A 19,708-nucleotide genomic window follows, 5' to 3' on the forward strand; every position below is an offset into this window, starting at 1 on the left:
GGTTGCTAGCCATCCAAATTTATCTGCAAAGTCCAGTATGTCTAGAAAAATATATGCAAAAACATTGGACACTTAACGGATGGGGTCCAATCTGAGACTTGATGTTGGCATATGGCTGACTGGCTACAGAGATTATATGACTTCTGATAAGGGAGCATAGCAGACAGGGGCTGTAAGCATTGGGGCCAGATCATGATCCAATCTACCTTTTCAACCCTGATCATCTGCTGAGTGTACAGTATTTTTAAGGACAGCTGGCAACCCTAGTTAGGTTTAAGGGTAAAAAAAAAAGTCTGTGGCAGCTTCTGTTAAAGATACAATCTACTCCAGAATTGTTATTGTTTAAAATGATGGATAATCCTTTTATTACCCAGTTTTGCATAAGTAGCACAGTTATATTAAAATACTTTTTACCTCTGCAATTACCTTGTATCTAAGCCTCTGCAGGCTGCCTTCTTATTTCAGTTCTTTTGACAGACTTGCATTTTAGCCAAGCAGTGCTGACTCCTAGGTAACTCTGCAGGAGTAAGCACAATGTTAACTATATGGCACACATGAACTAGCAGTGTCTATCTGTGAAAAAAACTGTCCAAAAAGGCAGCCGTCAAGGGCTTAGAAATTAGCATATAAGTCTACCAAGGTTTAGCTTTTAACAAAGAATACCAAGAGAGCAAAGCAAATGTGATGATAAAAGTAAATCGGAAAGATGTTTAAAATTGCATGCTCTATCTGAATCATGAAAGTTGAAATTTGACTAGACTGTCCCTTTAAGGCAGGGCTCAATACAACCTGGGAGCCACAGCACCTTAAAATGGTCATTGATGCTCAGTAAATTGCCCTGGCCCTACCCCTTGCCAGGGAATAAGGGCCGGGGTTCACAGCTACACATCTTCCCTTCACAGTATGACAAATGCACATCTTTTTCATTCAGTTACAGCCTGGCTTAGTGTCCTCTTCCTATCAACTTCCCCAGCTCAGAGCAAATAAAATACTTTACTGTTCCTTTAAAAGGGGACCTTAAAATTTAATCCTCAAATTTAAAAATAGTATGGGATTTTAACCACATTTTCAAATAATATCTAGTGTCAAATTTGCTTTGTTCTCTTGGTAAAAAAACCAAGTAAGATCATAGGATTTCATAAGAATGCACATGTTTTTAGCACTCTAATAAAGAAGTGTTTACAACAATGTATGACATTACTACATACATTGTTGCAATCATTTTAGCCATAGATTGCTAAAAACCATGTGCACACTCCTGAGCTCAAATTAGCCTACCTGGGATTTACTCTTTAACAAAGGATACCAATAGACAGAGGCGTAACTAGAAACAGGGCCCAGGTGCAAAAATCTAAGAAAGGTGAATTTGATACAACTTTTTTTTCTTTTCCTTTTAACATTTAACACAGAAAAAAATGTGAATCAGATTACATATCTGTAAAAGGAGGTACCCCGTGCCCACAGTCTGTGAAATGGTCTGACCCCCTATTACTGTATATAGTGACACGGTTTAACCCACCAGTACTGTATATAGTGAGTTAGTGACACAGTCTGTAATCAGCGGGTGAGATGGCTTGCTGACCCTACCCGCCCTTGTACTTTATAAAGTGACCACAGTAGTGTGTGACATGGTCCAGCCCCCTGTACACTGTATAAAGTGGTACTGTATAGTGACACTGTTTACCCCCCCCCCCCATGCTGTAGTAACAAGGTCTGTAATTTGCTGGTTCCACAAAAATACACACACAAACACCAATGGGTAAAACAGAAACACTAAACCCTGTAGTAAGAGACAGATACACTAGTGAAGCATTACATCACACTCACATGATATCAGTGCAGGCAGTGGCTGGTCAACGTTTTTTTATTGAAATTTTTTTTATTTTATTTTTTAAGCTGGGCCCCCACCCTCGGGGGCCCAGTCGCAGTTGCAACCTCTGCACCCCCTGTAGTTCCGCCCCATAGAGCAAAGTCAATTTGATAACAGAAATGAACTGAAAAGTTGGTAAAAATTGCAAGCTATATCTAAACCATGAAAGTTTACTTTTCGCATTACTGTCCCTTTATTAATCTTCATGCGGAGGCCCACTGTTATGTACAACATAAGTTGCAATGCATCAAAGGAATTTTAAGAATGTATTGAAATAAAAGCCATAGATGAGTGGGGGGTGGATCTTTCCCCAGCATGACAAGTTGAAACATGCAGGCAAATGAGGCAACAAATTGAACTGGATTACCAACCAGCCTATTAAATTCCTTTTGGTATAAATGCGTTAACGCCTATGATGGAGAGAATGCTCTACATATCAATTGCCCAAGGGAAGCTTATTCATGGAATAAAAAATAAAAAAATTCATGAATTAAAATTATATTTATACAAAAACATACCTAAATGTATTATTTAGAAAATGTATGAAATAAGACTAAAGAAACAAAAAATGAATATGGATAGCACTAAATAATGCAAGGTGCTGGGTTCTGTTACAATAAATATTTGATGTGTGGACAAACACTATAGCACAAACTGTCTGGGAATTGCAATATTTTCCTTCTTAAACATAACACTGGCACTAAGTATTTAGATCATATTTCAGTGTAATATATATGGAGCATCCTATTCCATGCTTTCATCAGCAAACAGGTTTGTAGTAAAAGTTATTACTGTTAATCTGCGGCATACACACATATCCTGTGAGAGCCTGTGCACCAGTAGTCAAACACCCTGCCTGCTCACAGAGCTAGCAGTGGTGTGTACTGCTTCTGAAGACGTCATTTGTGTCATTCAAGACACTGCTGACATTCTGAGCTGGCAGGGTGTTTGAATACTGGTGCACGGCCTTCACGGGATATGTGCGTATGCCACTGAAACAGTAATAACTATTACTAGAAGCATTTTTGCTAATGAAAGTATTTAGCAAAAATGCCTATAAATTTAAATAGAAGTGCACCCATGCACATTTTTTACCTTTCTATCCCTTTAAACATTTTTAGTGGAATTTACATTTATCTTTAATACCTCCTTCAAACTGACATATTAGCTTCAGAGAACAGTTCCTCTAATTTATGCAGCAGTTTAACTGAACCAACTACATCTTCTTATATTTGAACTATTGAGCACATATACTGTGAGCTCACATTGGCATTCAGGAAGATGAGCTTAACAGTGAGATAAGAACACCTTGGTTTAGAATTCATCATTAGCTATTCTGCTAAACCTTTGGCTTACAAGAAGGGCTTTGCAGCCTGATGCAAGGCTGTTTTGAAATTCACTTTAATAATTTGGCTGCCAAACAAGCAAATGCAACATACAATAACCCCTTGGCTGAAAGAGCAGGCTATACCATATTGCTTCAGTGTTTCAGACCTTTTTAGAAGTTGTTGAATTAAAGGGACACTGTGGGTCATTTATTACATGCTCTATAACTTGCAAGTGTGAGCGTTTAAACCATGCAAAGTGTGGTTCAGGAGCCGCAGAGAACTGCTAGTCCCGACTGGACTCGGCCAGTGAATAAATCAGCAGCAACAGTCGTACAACTTGGTTGCGATTGCCACTGCCTACTAGCTCACTAGACGTGTCCACTAATGCGACTGCTGACTGGCTCCCCAGCTACACTGCCTGGAAATCAGCAGTTATCTGTGGCTCCTGAGCAGTATTTTAAAGGGACAGTATACACTCATTTTCATATAACTGCATGTAATAGACAATACTATAAAGAATAAGATGCACAGATACTGATATAAAAATCCAGTATAAAACCTTTTAAAAACTTACTTAGAAGCTGTCAGTTTGGCTCTGTTGAAAAGGCAGCTGGAAAGCCCACTGCAAGTGGGAAGTAAGACACTCCCCCCTCCCCCTTCTTTTGCATATGAAAAGACCCTTTACACAAACAGGAGCAAGCTGGAGAAGGTAGCTGACGGTATTCAAATTAAACTTTGGGGCTTGGTTAGGAGTCTGAAAATCAGAGCAATGTTCTTTAAGAATAAGTAAAACTATACATTTTAAAGAAAAACAAACTTTATGGGCTATATAAATAGATCATCTACAACACATTTATGCAAAGAAAAAATGAGTGTATAATGTCCCTTTAACTATGTGTCCACACACTTTGCAAGGATTAAACACACAATCCTGTACGGCTGTTAACGCTAAAGTTACATGTCCTAGAATAAAAACACAAACACCAGAACATTTTTTACACTATCACCACCTACACCTCTGGATACTAGAAGAAGCCTTGTGTAAAGTGCTGTTTGCCAGCTTTATCAGAACTAGTCAGCGACAGCAAGCCCTGAAATCTAGGAAATCATCACAGAGAGATCATCTCATATGAATACACATCTGATTTAAAAGCTTATGCACGCAGATCGATACACTTTCATAGACTAAATACACCTGCGTATTGCTTTACTAGAATAATAAAGCCAGTCGAAACAAGTCCTAACTTATTAGTAATCTGAAAAATTAATGCATTCTTTGGTTTATTTTCTTCTGGCATTATCATAGGGAAGACCACAAGAAAGTGTTTGAACAATCCTTAAAGGGACATATACGACAAATATTTCTTTCACGATTCAGATAGAGAACACAATTTTAAACAACTTTCTAATTCGCTTCTATTATCTAATCTGTCTCATTCTCTTGGTATCATTTGTTAAAGAAGCGGCAATGCACTACGGGTTTCTAACTGAACACATGGGTGAGCCAATCAATCGGTATATAATAAATTTTATATATATATATATATATCCACCAATCAACAGCTAGAACTTAGGTTATCTGCTGCCCCTGAGCTTTCCTAGATACAACTTTTAGCAAAAGATAACAAGAGAAGGAAGCAAATTAAATAATATAATTAAATTAGAAAGTTGTTTACAATTGTATTCTCTATCTGAGCCATGAAAGAAAAGTTTGGGGTTTCATGTCCCTTTAAAAGGGATAGTCTCCGGATATCGCCGGCGCCACTATAACTAATCAAGAATACAAACTCACCCTCTTTGCAGATGACATTTTGGTCACCGTTACGAAACCCCTGTTGTCTCTCCCGAATTTATACAACCTCCTCGATAGATTCTCACAGATATCGGGATATAAAATCAATCTTGAGAAATGCGAGGCATTACCAATAGCTTTACCCCCCATACAAAGAAAACCATAGAGCTTAACTTTGAGTTTAAATGGGTGAAACACTCTCTTAGGTACCTGGGGATCCAGCTAACAGCTCAATACAACCAACTGTATAAGTACAATTATACTCCGTTATTTAAAACTATAAGAAAGGACCTCCAGAGTTGGAGAAGACATACTTTTTCTTGGTACGGCAGACTTTCCGCAGTCAAAATGAATGTTTTCCCACGGTTACTTTACCTATCCCGGTTTTAGAATTATCCACACTACAAAAGGAACTAATAGCCTATGTTAGGGGTAGCAAAAAAGCAAGAATCCCTTCAGTGGTTCTGACACAACACAAAACTCTGGGAGGGGTAGGTGTCCCAAACCTAATTGACTATTACAAGGCAGCTAGAATATCGCAAACAATACTACTGGGGAGGAGACAGGGGGACATTATCTGGCTCAAGTTAGAGGCGGGGATGGAGGGACTACCAAATGCAGAAGACATGTTATGGAAGGACCAAACAAGTAATACACTTATATATAGATCACCAATCTATGCATCCACCAAACAAGTTAAAAAATGGATAACAGATCACCACAACATACTACCTTCAAGATCAGTGATGATCCCACTTAGGTAAATTATGCCTCAAGAACTTTATACCACTATAGATAAATGGGCAAATAAAGGGCTGTATAGAGTTGCGGACGCCTTACTCAATAATACACTTATGACCTACACTCAGATTCAAGATAAACTGACCCCGATGAAGATAAGGTGGTTTCAATACTTACAGCTGTCCTCCTCCATCCGTAAATATATGGGCAATGAGAGAGCCTCTTCCCCCACAACACTGGAAAACATATACTCACTAACATCCAGGCCTAAACATACAATCTCTATTATGTACATAGTGCTACAGAAAGACCCCAATGCCCCTAAAACAACTTTGATGCAGAGGTGGGAAGAAGACATTAATGTCATATATGATAAACAGCACTGTAAGGTGAGACCGGCACCGGGCAATGCCTTCCTAGGCTTTGATGCAAATTGGTCGAGCCGGCGACCTCCAGCTCCGCAATATATAACAAACAAGACTGTCCACAGCATCAGTAAAGTTAAAGGAATCTTCTTTATTAAATGTTTAAAAGCATACAAGACAGGTATGTCTTGTATGCTTTTAAACATTTAATAAAGAAGATTCCTTTAACTTTACTGGTGCTGTGGACAGTCTTGTTTGTTATATATGATAAACACACATGGGAGAATATATTTAGCTCCATGGGAAGAGGGTTGATCAGTGCAGATTTACGTGAAAATACTCTCAAAATAGCATTTCACTGGTACCTCACACATGTCACAGGCGGCATCCAACTTATGCTACAGGGGATGTGGGAACATAGGCACCTTTAAACACATGTGGTGGGACTGTGATGGGGTAAAACAGATATGGCATTCCCTCTCCACTTTACTTAGCTCTATCCTAGAGGAAGAGATAGAGCTTGATATTTCACAGGCCTTATTACACACAGGTTAATATAATAAAGATATTAATGCCTTCATCAGAATCCTATGCACGACCACAAGAATAGCAATAGCATACCACTGGAAAACAGGGGCACCAACATGGATGGAGGCGAGGAATAAAATTAACAATATGTTTAGAATGTATGAGTCAGCTTCATGGATCATGAATACTAGAGTCATTTGAGAGGGTTTGGTTCTATTGGGCCCTGAATAACGCCACTACCATTTAAACACTACACAGTACAGACGCTTGATCTGGGGGTTGGATCAGAAGAAAATATATACACAATAGCAGAGGTGTGTTGGCTCGGGAAAGAATAAGTAGCCTCTACAAAGCAATTTTTAAATACTTCTTTCTTTCGTAATGTAAAATATTTGATATTGATATATGCAACTTTGATGCGAGTACAAAATTTGTTTTGTTGTTTTTTTTCCCCTAGTTTTGAGATTTATTTATTTATTTCTCTTTTTTTTTTTTTCTCTCTTCATCTCTTTGATGTATGGATATATGGCTAGCCCTGCCCATATGTTATTCAGTTCTAATTTTTTCGAAAACTCAGGGCAATTTCCCTCCCTGTCCCATCCCTCCCCCTTCTGGTTTCCCCTTCCCCTCTTTTTCCTTTTCCTCCCTCCTCCCTTTTTTCTTGTTTGTATGCCATAATGAAAGGTATTAATACGATGTTATGACGGCAACTGCCCCCCACTTAAAGGGGCTTTGATGTATTTACCTCATGTAACAGTTTATAATTTGTTATATTTATGTTGTAAAAAAACTCAATAAAAAATATTTAAACATAAAGGGATAGTCTAGAGCACAAATTATATATACGTTCTAACAAAAGCACTCTTGAGCTTATGTCCCTGATTTTCAACAAAAGATACCATGAGAACAAAGAAAATGTGCGAATAGAATTAGAAAGTTGGTTAAAATTGCATGCTTTAACAAATTCATGAATAAATAACTTAATAGGTTTATGTTCCTTTAAGGGAAAAAATAGATTAGCATCTTGTTTGATGATTTTTCCGCCCAATAGCCTATCCCCACCCACCACTTGCCTTATTTGGCAAAGCCAATCGGGGCTTGAGTCTGCAGACAGCAAGGCCAGCCACAGTGCACAAGTATAAAGTGCTTTTTTTGCACCGGTTATCTGCTAATGCCAATTAGGGAACGATATGTAGCAGGGATAGCCTAGAGAAGTTTGTTGGGTGTATTTCCAGTTCTGAGAATTAGAAAACCCATACATTTCAGAGCTAAAGTTACATGAAAAGGGGCAAAATAAATTATGAAAGTATATCGCAAAAAGCGGTTTTACTATGCATAACTGAACACTTTAAATAGCAATCTCAATGTGTTTACTATCCATTTAAACACTGGGGTGATAAATGTAATGCTCTGCGTCCCTTTAACGAAGGATACAAACATTTCACTTTTAATGAACTTGTACAAAATGATTAGGGACAACTGATTGATGGTTCTTAGACAGTGTCTTTAGTTAACATTTTCCCGTTTCTTTGCCAAGTACAACAATACAGTCCATGAAAACACTTATTACTGTAAACTTGAATTTATACTCTCTACAGTAGCTGTGATGTTCATCAATATTTGTACATATAATTAAAGTCACTTACTGAATGTCAGTCCAAAAAGTAATTTATTGCTATCATCCGTTGGAGAGGAGGGAATAGAGGAAAAGATGCATTCGCTTTGTATACATTTACCTACAATATCCCACAAGATTTCCAAAACTAAATAGGAAAAAACAAATCAGAGCCACTGGTAGATTTAGAAAGTGACGTTTCATAGGAGAAAGCTCATCCAGAAAAGGGAAGAGTCCTTCTAAAACCCTTTTAATTATACAACCTTTAATGTTGTATATTTCAAATAAGAGATAAAATGCATCAAATCTGCCAAGTTTATTTAAAGGAACATAACACCCAATTTTTTTCTTTCATGATTCAGATGTGATTTAAACAATGTTCCAGTTTACTTCTATTATCGCATATGTTTTGTTCTTAGTATCTTTTGTTGAAAATACCACCTAGGTAGGCTCAGGAGCTCCTATATGCCTTTAAGTTATTGGCTCATTCAATACTTTTAGCTAGCTCCCAGTAGTGTATTGTGGCTTCTTCAACAAAGGATACCAAGAGAAACCCATTCTGCAGCAATGCTCTGCTGGGAGCTAGCTGAACACACCTGGTGACAGAATGAGAAGATTCATAGGTTTGTGGAAAACAATTACCAGCTAGCTCCCAATAGGGCACTGATGCTCCTAAGCCTGTGAGGAATGGTTTCAATAAAGGATATCAATGTAATAAAATAACTTGAAAAGTCTCTTAAAATTGCATGCTCTGTGAACCATGTTTAATTCTGTGTCCCTTTAACGAGTTGAAGCAGTGATGGGGAATTTAGTTGTCAGAGGTTCCCCATATCCTACGGTCTCTAATATGAAACAGGAATGGCCGTCCTATATTAAAGGGACAGTCTAGTCAAAATTAAACTTTCATGATTCAGATAGGGCATGCAATTTTAAACAACTTTCCAATTTACTTCTATTGTCTAATTTGCTCAATTCTTTAGATATCCTTTGTTGAAGAAATAGCAATGCACATATGTGAGCCAATCACACAAGGCCTCTAGGTGCAGCAACCAATCAGCAGCTACTGAGCATATCTAGATATGCTTTTGAGCAAGTGATATCAAGAGAATGAAGCAAATTAGATAATAGAAGTAAATTAGAAAGTTGTTTAAAATGACATGCTCTTTCTAAATCACAAAAGAAAAAAAAAATGGGTTTCATGTACCTTTAAACCCTAGAATGCAGATGTTTCATCATTCAAAAAAAAATAAAAATATTATTAATACTTTTTCTCCCCCTCTTAATCCACATTCTTCCACAAACAGTAGATTCAAAACACATTGCTGTGTACAGTGTAGTTCATTTAGTGACTCTGGAACCACATATCTAGTCCACTAAATTATAGTGGTTGTGCATCACATGTGATCACTAATAGCTTTTAAAGAACAAAATACTCATCTTATTTCTAATTTATACAAGAGCTTCCTTGTAAGTTATTCCTCTCTTGCAACTATTTCTGGACTGACATTTTTCCCTAATGCAAAACAGCCTAGTGACTCAGCAGTATGAGCTAAGCTGTGTCTCTCAGATCATCAAGGGGTCAGAAGGAAGCAATAGGGAACACCCTTCAAAAAAGTCCCTCTGTGAATCTGGCCAGGAGTTGGGAAGTGAACACTGTTTAAACCGACGTTAAAAATCAAGTCGTCCATAAGTAAACACAATAAAAATGCAATGTACATTTTATTATTTTGCCAACTAGTTTAATTCTGAAAACCGTGACTCCAATCCATAAAGGCTGGCATTTCAAAACAGATTAATTTAATTTTTTTATTTTTTTTAATGCTATGGCTCGCTTCTAAAGTAAAGGAATATAAAACAAATTGTGCTTTGTCCCACACTCCCTAGAAAGGCGAAAAAGCAAAACCTGTAAACTTATGCATTAAACTGGTGGGCAAAACTACCCTAGGATGGTTAGTACTCACTTTGCTTCTGTCACAGGCTGTGGGAATACCTGAGTTCCAAGATGGTGGTGCCCAATACAAAAGAGGCGGAGCTTTAGTATATGGCGCTATTAACCAATTAACAGGAAAACTGATTTGAAAAGAGCTGCAGGAACAGGATGAAATGCATCAAAGTGAGTAGTTACTATTCTTTTGTAGTTGTGGACAGCAGTTTAATGTCCCTTTAATACTCAAAATTAGCTTTGTAGTAATAGCAGGTTACAGTATTTGCTTTTTGCACTCTCCAAGAAACGTGAGACAAGCACAGTTCTACACAAAAGAAAGAAGCGTTCAGTGTCATTTTAAAAGGGCCATAATACCCAAATGTTTAAACACTTGAAAGTGATGCAGCATAGCTGTAAAAAGCTGACTAGAAAATATCACCTGAACATCTCTATGTAAAAAAGAAAGATATTTTACCTCACAAGTTCCTCAGTAGCCACCTCCCATTGTAAAGGATTTCTAAGCAGCATATTAGTGTGTCTGTCCCGGGACAACTGAAGGGATGAGCATCGTGAACTCTCATATTATTTTACCAATCAGGTAAAGGAAGCTTACTATGAAATCTCATGAGAGTTAAGTCAAATCTTACACACAGTAAGAGTTCATGACCTCAGCACTGCTGATGCTGATTGGCTGCTGTTCATTTCTTCATTTTTTTAATTTTTTTACCTGCAGCTGGGAGCAGCTGAGTATAACTTTTTACACATAACTAACTCTACTGAGCTGAGGAGATTGTGAGGTAAAATATCTTCCTTTTTTACATAGAGATGCTCAGGTGATATTTTCCTGTCAGCTTTTTACAGTTATACTGCATCAGTTTCAAGTGATTTAGCATATGAGTATTATGTCCCTTTAATCAACATTTCTTGTCAGCTCCAATACAGCTGTGGGAGTCAGCTCTAATCAGCCAGTGAGCATTTGTAGAGCATACTCAACAGATACGGATCTGTTAAATTTGATTAGCGTTACGTAATATTTTATACTTTTAGACGCACAACAGATTTATTTTTAGTGCAAAGTCCCTATAAAAGGGATTAGATTACTTTGTATCTAAGCCTCTTCTGACAGCCCCCTGATCACATGGCTATTTATTTGATTATTTTCTATTGACTTGCATTTTAGCCAATTAGTGCAGTGTCATCCACAACCCACAGGTGTGAGCACAATGTTATCTATATGGCTCACATGAACTAACAGTCTCCTGTTGTGAAAAGCTAATAAAAAAGCATGTGATAAGAGGCTGTCTGTAGTGTCTTAGAAAAAGGCAGGAATTTAGAGGTTTAAATGTTATTAAAGGGCCAGGAAACCACAAAATGATCTTTCATGATTTTGATAGAACATACAATTTAAAACAACTTTACAATTTATTTCCATTATCAAATTTGCTTTGTTCTCTTGTTGTCCTTTGCTGAAGGAACAGCATTGCATTTCTGGCAGCAAGATGAACACATCTAGTCAGCCAATCCCAAAAGACAAATGTGTGCAGGCACCAATTAGCAGCAGCTCCCACTAGTGTAGGATATGTGCATATTCTTTTTCAACAAGGGATGCCAAGAGAACAAAGCACATTTTAAAATAAGTGAATTTAAAAGTGTCTTGAAATTACATGCTCTATCTGAATCATGCATGTTTAATTTTGACTTTACTATCCCTTTAAGTATATGGTTATAGCAATGTTGGCTGTGCAGAGCTTGGGTATGGGTAGTAAAGCTGTTATCTATCTTTTTAAACAATAACAATTTTGGTGTCGACTGTCCCTTAAGTACAATGCTATTCAAAATACCCGGCCGCATGCAACACAGTGGTTGCTTAATCCTGTGCAAGAGTTCATTTACATCTGGTTTTATTGGCCAAATCAGATGAGGAAACAAATATACAAAATAAGCTTTTCATTGAGGTATATCCCTTAAGTTCCCTGAAATAGAAAAAGCCTTATCCTTATTTTAAATGCCTAGAAATCTTATTTATTTGGATGCAGATTTTTGCAATGTAGTATATAGATTTGATATATGCTATGAATATATGAAGAAAGACTTTAAAATAAAAAAAAAACATGAAAGTCAAAATTAGACTTTTTTTTTTCCCTCCAATTGACGCCACTTATCAAATTTATTTTGCGCTTTTGGTATCCTTTGCTAAAAAAGCATATTCAGGTAGGCTCGGGAGCAACCCTGCACTACTGGAAGCTAGCTACTGATTGGTGGCTACACGCATATGCCTTGTCATTGGAAAAATATGCGTGTTTAGCTAGATCATCTCAGTAGTACTCTGCAGCTGACTTTAACCCCTTAAGGACCAAGGACGTACAGCGTACGTCCTACAAAAACTATCACTTAAGGACCAAGGATGTACCCTCTACGTCCTCAGGGTTTGCAAGCGATGGAAGTGATCGTGGGGGGGGAGAAAGGGTATTGAGGGTTGGCAGCTACATTGTTTGAGGGCAGTCAGGGAGGGATCAGGGGGTGTGCTGTGTCAGGTGGGAGGCTGGTCTCTACACTTAAGCTAAAATTAAACCCTTCACTGATGGGCATTATTATTATTCTTTATTTATAAAGCGCCAACAGATTCCGCAGCGCTGTTCATAGGTAACAAAGATAAAAGGACAGTACAATATGAGACACCAGACAAAATTTAACAAACAAATACAGGAGGAATTGGGAGCCCTGTTTCCGTGGGAACTTACAATCTAAATGGGTAGGAGGGTGAGAAACAGGAGGTGGGGACTACAAAGGTGGGAATAATGTTAGTATGGAGTTAGATGAGGGCAACTATTCGGCAAGTGGAATTCATTAGTTACTGATTTGGTTATAGGCTTCCCTGAACAAGAAGGTCTTTAGGGACGTTTAAAGGAGGAGAGGTTGGGGTAAAGTCTGACAGCACAAGGAAGTGCGTTCCAGAGGGTTGGTGCCGCACGAGAGAAGTCCTGTAGTCTAGCATGAGAGGAGGTGATGGTAGAAGAGGCAAGGAGCAGGTCATTGTTGTATCTTAGGGGACAGGCTGGAGTATATTTGTTGATGAGTGAGGACAGGTATGGGGGGGCTGCATTGGTAAGGGCTTTGTAGGTCAAAGTGAGAATTTTGAATTTAATTCTGTTGTGAATGGGGAGCCAGTGAAGGGACTCACAGAAGGGTGCGGCAGATACAGAGCGTCGGGAGAGGTGGATTAGCCTAGCAGAGGCATTTAGGATGGATTGAAGGGGGGAGAGGCGGGAGAGAGGAAGGCCAGTTAGTAGGTTGTTACAGTAGTCAAGCCGGGAAATTACTAAGGAATGGATTAGCTGTTTAGTAGTTTCAGCACTCAGAAAAGGACGAATACAAGTGTGGTGCACACCAGCATTTAAACGGCCTTCTAATTACCAAAAAGTAATGCCAAAGCCATATATGTCTGCTATTTCTTAACTAAGGGGATCCCAGAGAAGTATTTACAACCATTTGTGCCATAATTGCACAAGCGGTTTGTAAATTATTTCAGTGAAAGTTTGTGAAAAAGTTAACGATTGTGTGTGTGTGTGTGAGATAGATATCTATAGATTTTACATATAACTGAGTATAACTTTTTACACAGAACTAACTCTGCTGAGCTGAGGAGATTGTGAGGCAAAATATCTTCCTTTTTTTACATAGAGATGCTCAGGTGATATTTTCCTGTCCGCTTTTTACAGTTATACTGCATCATTTTAAGTGATTTAGCATTTGAGTATTATGTCCCTTTAAGTAAAACTATTTAAATTATTATTATTATTATTATGAAGGTAAAGTCAGTCCCTTTTGAACACATATATACATTCTTTAACATTAATTTATCAATATCGCTAGGTTTTTTTGTCAATTAATTCTTATTTCTCAATTTTTAATATATATATTTTTCCTACCATTGACACACTAACTCTGCCCATCGGCAACTTCCTAGATTTGTGTGTGTTGACGTAAAGAGCGGTCCCACCCGCTCTATACGTTGCTCAAATGCGCATGCGCGAATCCCGGATTCCTAACTCTAATGCGCATGCGATTCTCTGCAATATCTATTTCCAACGCGCAACGCATAGACTATGCTGATAACTTACAAGCTTTACTCCCTGAAAAAACGAATGTACATGTGTGAAACGGGAGCGCGCTGCTAATCAAAGAAATTTGGGGGGAAATTTGTGCATGCACTGTAGAATAAATAGGCGGATGACATTGCTTGACAGCCACCTAGCGTCCAGAGTTTCAATTGGGTATGTAAAAAAACGTGACCCACATCTTAATTTTTTTTTTTTTTTTTAAAAACACACCACGGGTTGAATTCGGATAGTGTCAAAAATAAAATAATAGCGGCGATAACTTGATTTCAAGATAAGATGGGAAGAAATGATGAATGAAAGTCCTATTATTATTATTATTAAACAAAGAGTATTATTGAAGATCGCAACCCAGGTAAGTTTACTTTCACTTTAAGGTAGTTATTTTTCTCCTTTCAATAAAGTACAGCTAAAAAGTTGATCAAATATGAATGATTAAACTGGAGATAGTTTACCTCCCAATAATTTCATTCATTTCAAAGAGCTATCTATGCAAATCAAATGATATATATAATCAAATCAGTAATGGTCTGATAGAACTAGAAAAATAATCTGAAAAAATATTATTCTAAAAATGAAAACCATAAATTAAATGGCGATGTAAATCTATTTAATTTATATCAAATCCACCTTGAGCAATACCTAGCTGCTTTGAATAATTACAAAGTTATAGCTTTAGAAATACTTAAACAATGTTAGCAGAAATTACAATTTATGTTTGCACTACAGAATAGTTTCCCTTAAAAAAAAAAAAAAAAAAAAAAAAAACAGCAGGGGGGTAGAATTTAAAAATATTCTTGTAACTTTGCCAGGCACAAAAATATCACGGTTGGATTTAGAAAAGATGGGGGAGGGAGAGGCTAAGGCAAACATTTTTTCTCTCTCTTACCAGTAGGTGTCTCTACTCAGCGATGATCAGGGAAGTCCCCTTGTGTTTAGGACGGGAACCAAGGAGACCAAAGTTAAACATGAAAACATGGTGATGCTGTAGCATTTTAAATAGCGCTTAGAGGCATGAGGATACAGGTGGTGCGGAGGAAGTTTATAGCTTATATCTCCTGGACAAAACAGATTATATTTGCCCACAGCATTAGAAACGAATGTTTAACTTTAAGGGTGCTCAATATTTATTTCTAAAGGGGCATTTGCCTACCAAGCTAAAAATACAATATCTAAAAATGATCAGACTTGCAAGTCAAGGACCTGACAAAATGATATAAGGATTTAAGGAGGTAGAGAAAATTGAAGACAGGGAAAAAAAAAAAAGAAAAGAAATGGAGTATAGCAAATTTTTAAAAGATGGGCTTACATCTCAGTAACCATGGATGCACAAATGTCAGTAAAAACATCCAATTGCATATAATTAAACCAGGAATCAGATTCCAATGTGGCTTCCCATAACTTTAAACAAAACAAAGAAAATAAAAACACCTCATTAGGTTAACGTAAATATATTAGTATCTGTGAACTAAGTAAAACAATTGTAGAAAATATATTTTCATTTCAATTGCATCAGAAGAGCCGGTTTATGCCCATACATTTCACCATTATACAGAGCATCATCAACTGCTGCAAGGAATTATGGGTAAGAAAAAACAAAATTAAACGTTTTGTTTGTTTTATACCTTTTGGGGTCTTAAAAAAAGAGATCTCAAAATGAGAGTTTACCCACAGAAAAAAAAAATGTATTGTATATATTTAATTTCGCCCAACAGGAGCATTGCTTTTAGGTACAGAAGGATACCATGCTGGTGACATCCTGTGTGATGCTGTCATTATATCTCATACTTGGGTATATCAGGCAACTATGCCTGTGCCAAAGATCGTTGTTCTAGTCAGATGTAGCTTTGATCAACCACCCCAAAAACAAAAAACACTGTTTAAGGTATTTTTGTATTAAAGATAAATAATATAGCACTTTAATTTCATTAGGAATACTGCAGTATAGGATAACATGCATCATTTTAATTTAAAATTCCCTGTATCTATTTGCGCTTCTATTACTTTACAAACATTTGCTGCAGGTACTACAGCCAGAGGCCATTGCACCAATATGGTATTCTCAATGACAGCACACTCTTTAAATACTCATTGCTAAGGGGTTAAAAAAAAAAAAAAAAAAAAAAAAAAAAAACCCTGATCATACTCTACCCAAATGGGGGGAAAAACCTAGAGGCAAGGTATGGTTTTTTTCGCATTTAAAATATGTATGAACAAACTTGCATATTTGAAATGCTTCTATGAAATCTAGTACTCCTAGGGAATTGGAAGTGATGCATTAAACATAAAGCATCACTCCGCTATCCTTTTAAAGAGACACATACATATTATGGGTCTAATGACTAAGAATAAAATTGCACATATTATATACAGTTGTCTGATTTATTTATTTTAATATGCACCTTGACAGGTAACTGCATACCTAGTTTAATAGCCTAATAGAATTTGCAAATACATAAATGAGATTTAACAACCCAAGGAAAATTATTGTTAATTGATAAGAAGGTAAAAGAAGTAATGATAAACAGGTAGAATATAAGACATGAGAGCTGTAACTTCAAAGCACAAACAGCAATATAATCACTACTGTATTGATTGACAAATTATTATGCTATTGGACACAATACCGTACTTTTTTTAAATCCATGTAACAAAGAAAGATACAGAATATAAATAAATTAAAGGGACAGTCTAGTCAAAATTAACCTTTCATGATTCAGATAGAGCAAGGCAATTTTAAACAACTTTCCAATTTACTATTACCATCAAATTTGATCTGTTCTCTTGGTATTCTTTGTTGAAAGCTAAACCTAGGTAGGCTCATATGCTAATTTCTAAGGTCGCCTCTTATCTCAGTGCAGTGACGGTTTTTCACAGCTAGACAGAGCTAGTGCATATGTGTCATAAAGATAACATTGTGCTCACTCCTGTTAACAAGTTTTTCTTTACAGAAAATTTACCGTAAACAACAACTTGAGGTTTGTTTGGAGGGTTTTCAGTTTCAGACCTAATTCTGTGAAACACCTAAGCAGATGCTAGTGACAATTCAGGGTGAAAGCAGCAGTATCAACGAGAGATGGAGAACACAAAAATATAGCAGTTCCATCTACACATTAGGAAAATACTTAATGACATACAGTGATTTTATATGATACTAAAAAAAGGCCACATATTCATTGAGTCTACTACAGTACCTGCATGGACTACATTGCGGACACTGAACTCATGGGTGCTAGTGATTGGCAGCTTGGTAGGTGTATTTCTAAGTCACAGAAGAACAGACTAATCAGGACAAAAATATTATGATATATTTGTTCTAAGAGAGTTTAGACAAAAGGGGGGATGAGAGCAATGATTGATGTGAATCATTGTTTTGGTCTGGACAATATTGGAGATTGAAAATCTAACTAATGAATACTGGTAGAGGTACATGCTATGAGAAGTGCAGCAGCTCACACTGTCACACAATGTGATGCTTTTCAGATTTTTGTTCATATAAGAGAGACTACACCATTAAATGTGTGTTTTATAAATGCATTTGATAATATCAAGTTGACAGTTTTTGCTATACAGATACTAAGATTTAAGGTGCTGTCCCCTGGAATACTAAGCAACTACATGAAAATATTTCTAAAATAATTTCATCAAAATGCCAATACAAATGGAGCAAATGAATAGAAACTAATGAGGTTTATCAACCATGTTTATACATAAAATACCAGTATTGAAAGAGCACTTGTAACCAAGTAGAATAATTTCAAAGCAATAACTAATGGTGTCAAGATGGAGCAAATATTTTTGGGCATATTTTTTTTGCTTTTTAAACTATTTTGGTTGCCTGTAGTAGTGTGATAGGGGATCTATGTTATAGGAGCTGAGCAACAGTATGTATAAATATATATATGTATAAATAAATATATATATATATATATATATATATATATATATATATATATATATATCTGAGTAGATGACAGTTGTATAGCTAAAACTTACAGAACATGCAGGTGCATCAGTGAAGTAGCACTGTCAAAAACCTTTTCAGGAACAGTGTAGTAACAAAATAATGAAAATGTTCTACAGCTAATCATCAATACTGTATATCAAGTACTATATACATCCCTGCTCTATGTGTCCCTGAACCCTTTGCACATGTACTATAAAACCAAGGTTTTTAAATGCTACAATATCAATGTGTCTACAGTTATGAAAAATTTACATTTTAGGGTACATAAGTAAAAAAATACTACAGTGTTTACAGTATCTATCTATCTATATATATATATATATATATATATATATATATATATATATACACACATATATACACACATACATATACACAAATACATAAATATACACTTTATGGTTATTTCTTCAGCTGCACCCAAAAAGACCACAAAAAAATGTAAGACAACAAATCCTCTCATTAATATAGTCACATTACAGATTTTTGCCTTCAACTTTTAAAATGTACTCCCACTGTTCTGGCAGACTAGATTTATAAAGATGCTGATTATCACATATAAGTGAGAGGTTATAAAGTTTGTAAAAATGTATCTGCTGTCAACTTCAATTATATATTTTTTTTTAAAAAACTATAGATGTGCCTAATTGATTTAACTTTTTGAAATTTTATGATGTTACAGATTATGTCAAACGGAATACAGTGATTAATCTCATCTTTACATGTACAACAGCATCATTACATTTTAGAACTGCTCCAAGAACTCTCACAACAAATGGTGTGAGTGTGGATATGCGAGTATATATATATATATATATATATATATATATATAGTATATTTAGTAAGGTATATACATATATGCAGGCTTCTTTATGTTCTGCCACCCAAAGGGTTAAACTGTACAGCCCCGTCCCCTGTGCAGAAAGCGGTGATCAGTTCACCTCAGTCCGGCGGTAAGGTGCGCGGCGCTGTGCTAGTTGTGGCCCCGCGATCCCTAGGTTGATCCTCCGGCCGCTGCTGCTCTTGTGTCTCCGGTTGGTAAGTAACAGTCTCCACGGCTACAGTCACTATGGCGCCGGGGGTCTCAAGGCAACAGTTGCTACCCTCTCCCCATGACGTCATCAATGACCGCTCCACTTTCGTCCCTCCTCCTCAGTTACCCCCATTGGCCTCGCTTGTTGACGTAAATTACTTCTGCCAATCACTTCTTCTAGGAGGCAAGGTTACAAAACGTAGATGACGCCCATATGAACTGGCTTAAAGACAGGCAAAAGAGGAGGGACACGTTCTTTGGCGCCCGCATTGGCGGGAGGCGGCGATTGGCTGTCAGTGGGGGATGGGTGGTTGCTTAGGCAACCAGTAAACTCCGGGGATGTTACTCGCGGGATTCAGTAAATGGACCGCGCCATGTACAGCCCATACTTTCTAAGAAAAAGAAAAAAAAAAAAGAGATATTATT

The 19,708-nt window shown here is 36.9% G+C and overlaps 1 protein-coding gene across 3 annotated transcripts in view; it reads right to left on the bottom strand.

Annotated features, from left to right (window-relative positions):
* Window positions 1–19,384, bottom strand: part of RFX2 (regulatory factor X2) — a 53,660-nt gene extending 34,276 nt beyond the window's left edge. For all 3 annotated transcript variants that reach the window (XM_053703057.1, XM_053703056.1, XM_053703055.1), the window contains exon 1: window positions 19,191–19,384. The gene's annotated coding sequence lies outside the window, so the exon portion shown is untranslated. The remainder of the gene's footprint in view (window positions 1–19,190) is intronic.
* Window positions 19,385–19,708: the final 324 nt, after the last annotated feature.

Source organism: Bombina bombina, chromosome 2 (assembly GCF_027579735.1).
Source record: "Bombina bombina isolate aBomBom1 chromosome 2, aBomBom1.pri, whole genome shotgun sequence".
In the NCBI taxonomy this organism is placed as follows: Eukaryota; Metazoa; Chordata; class Amphibia; order Anura; family Bombinatoridae; genus Bombina; species Bombina bombina.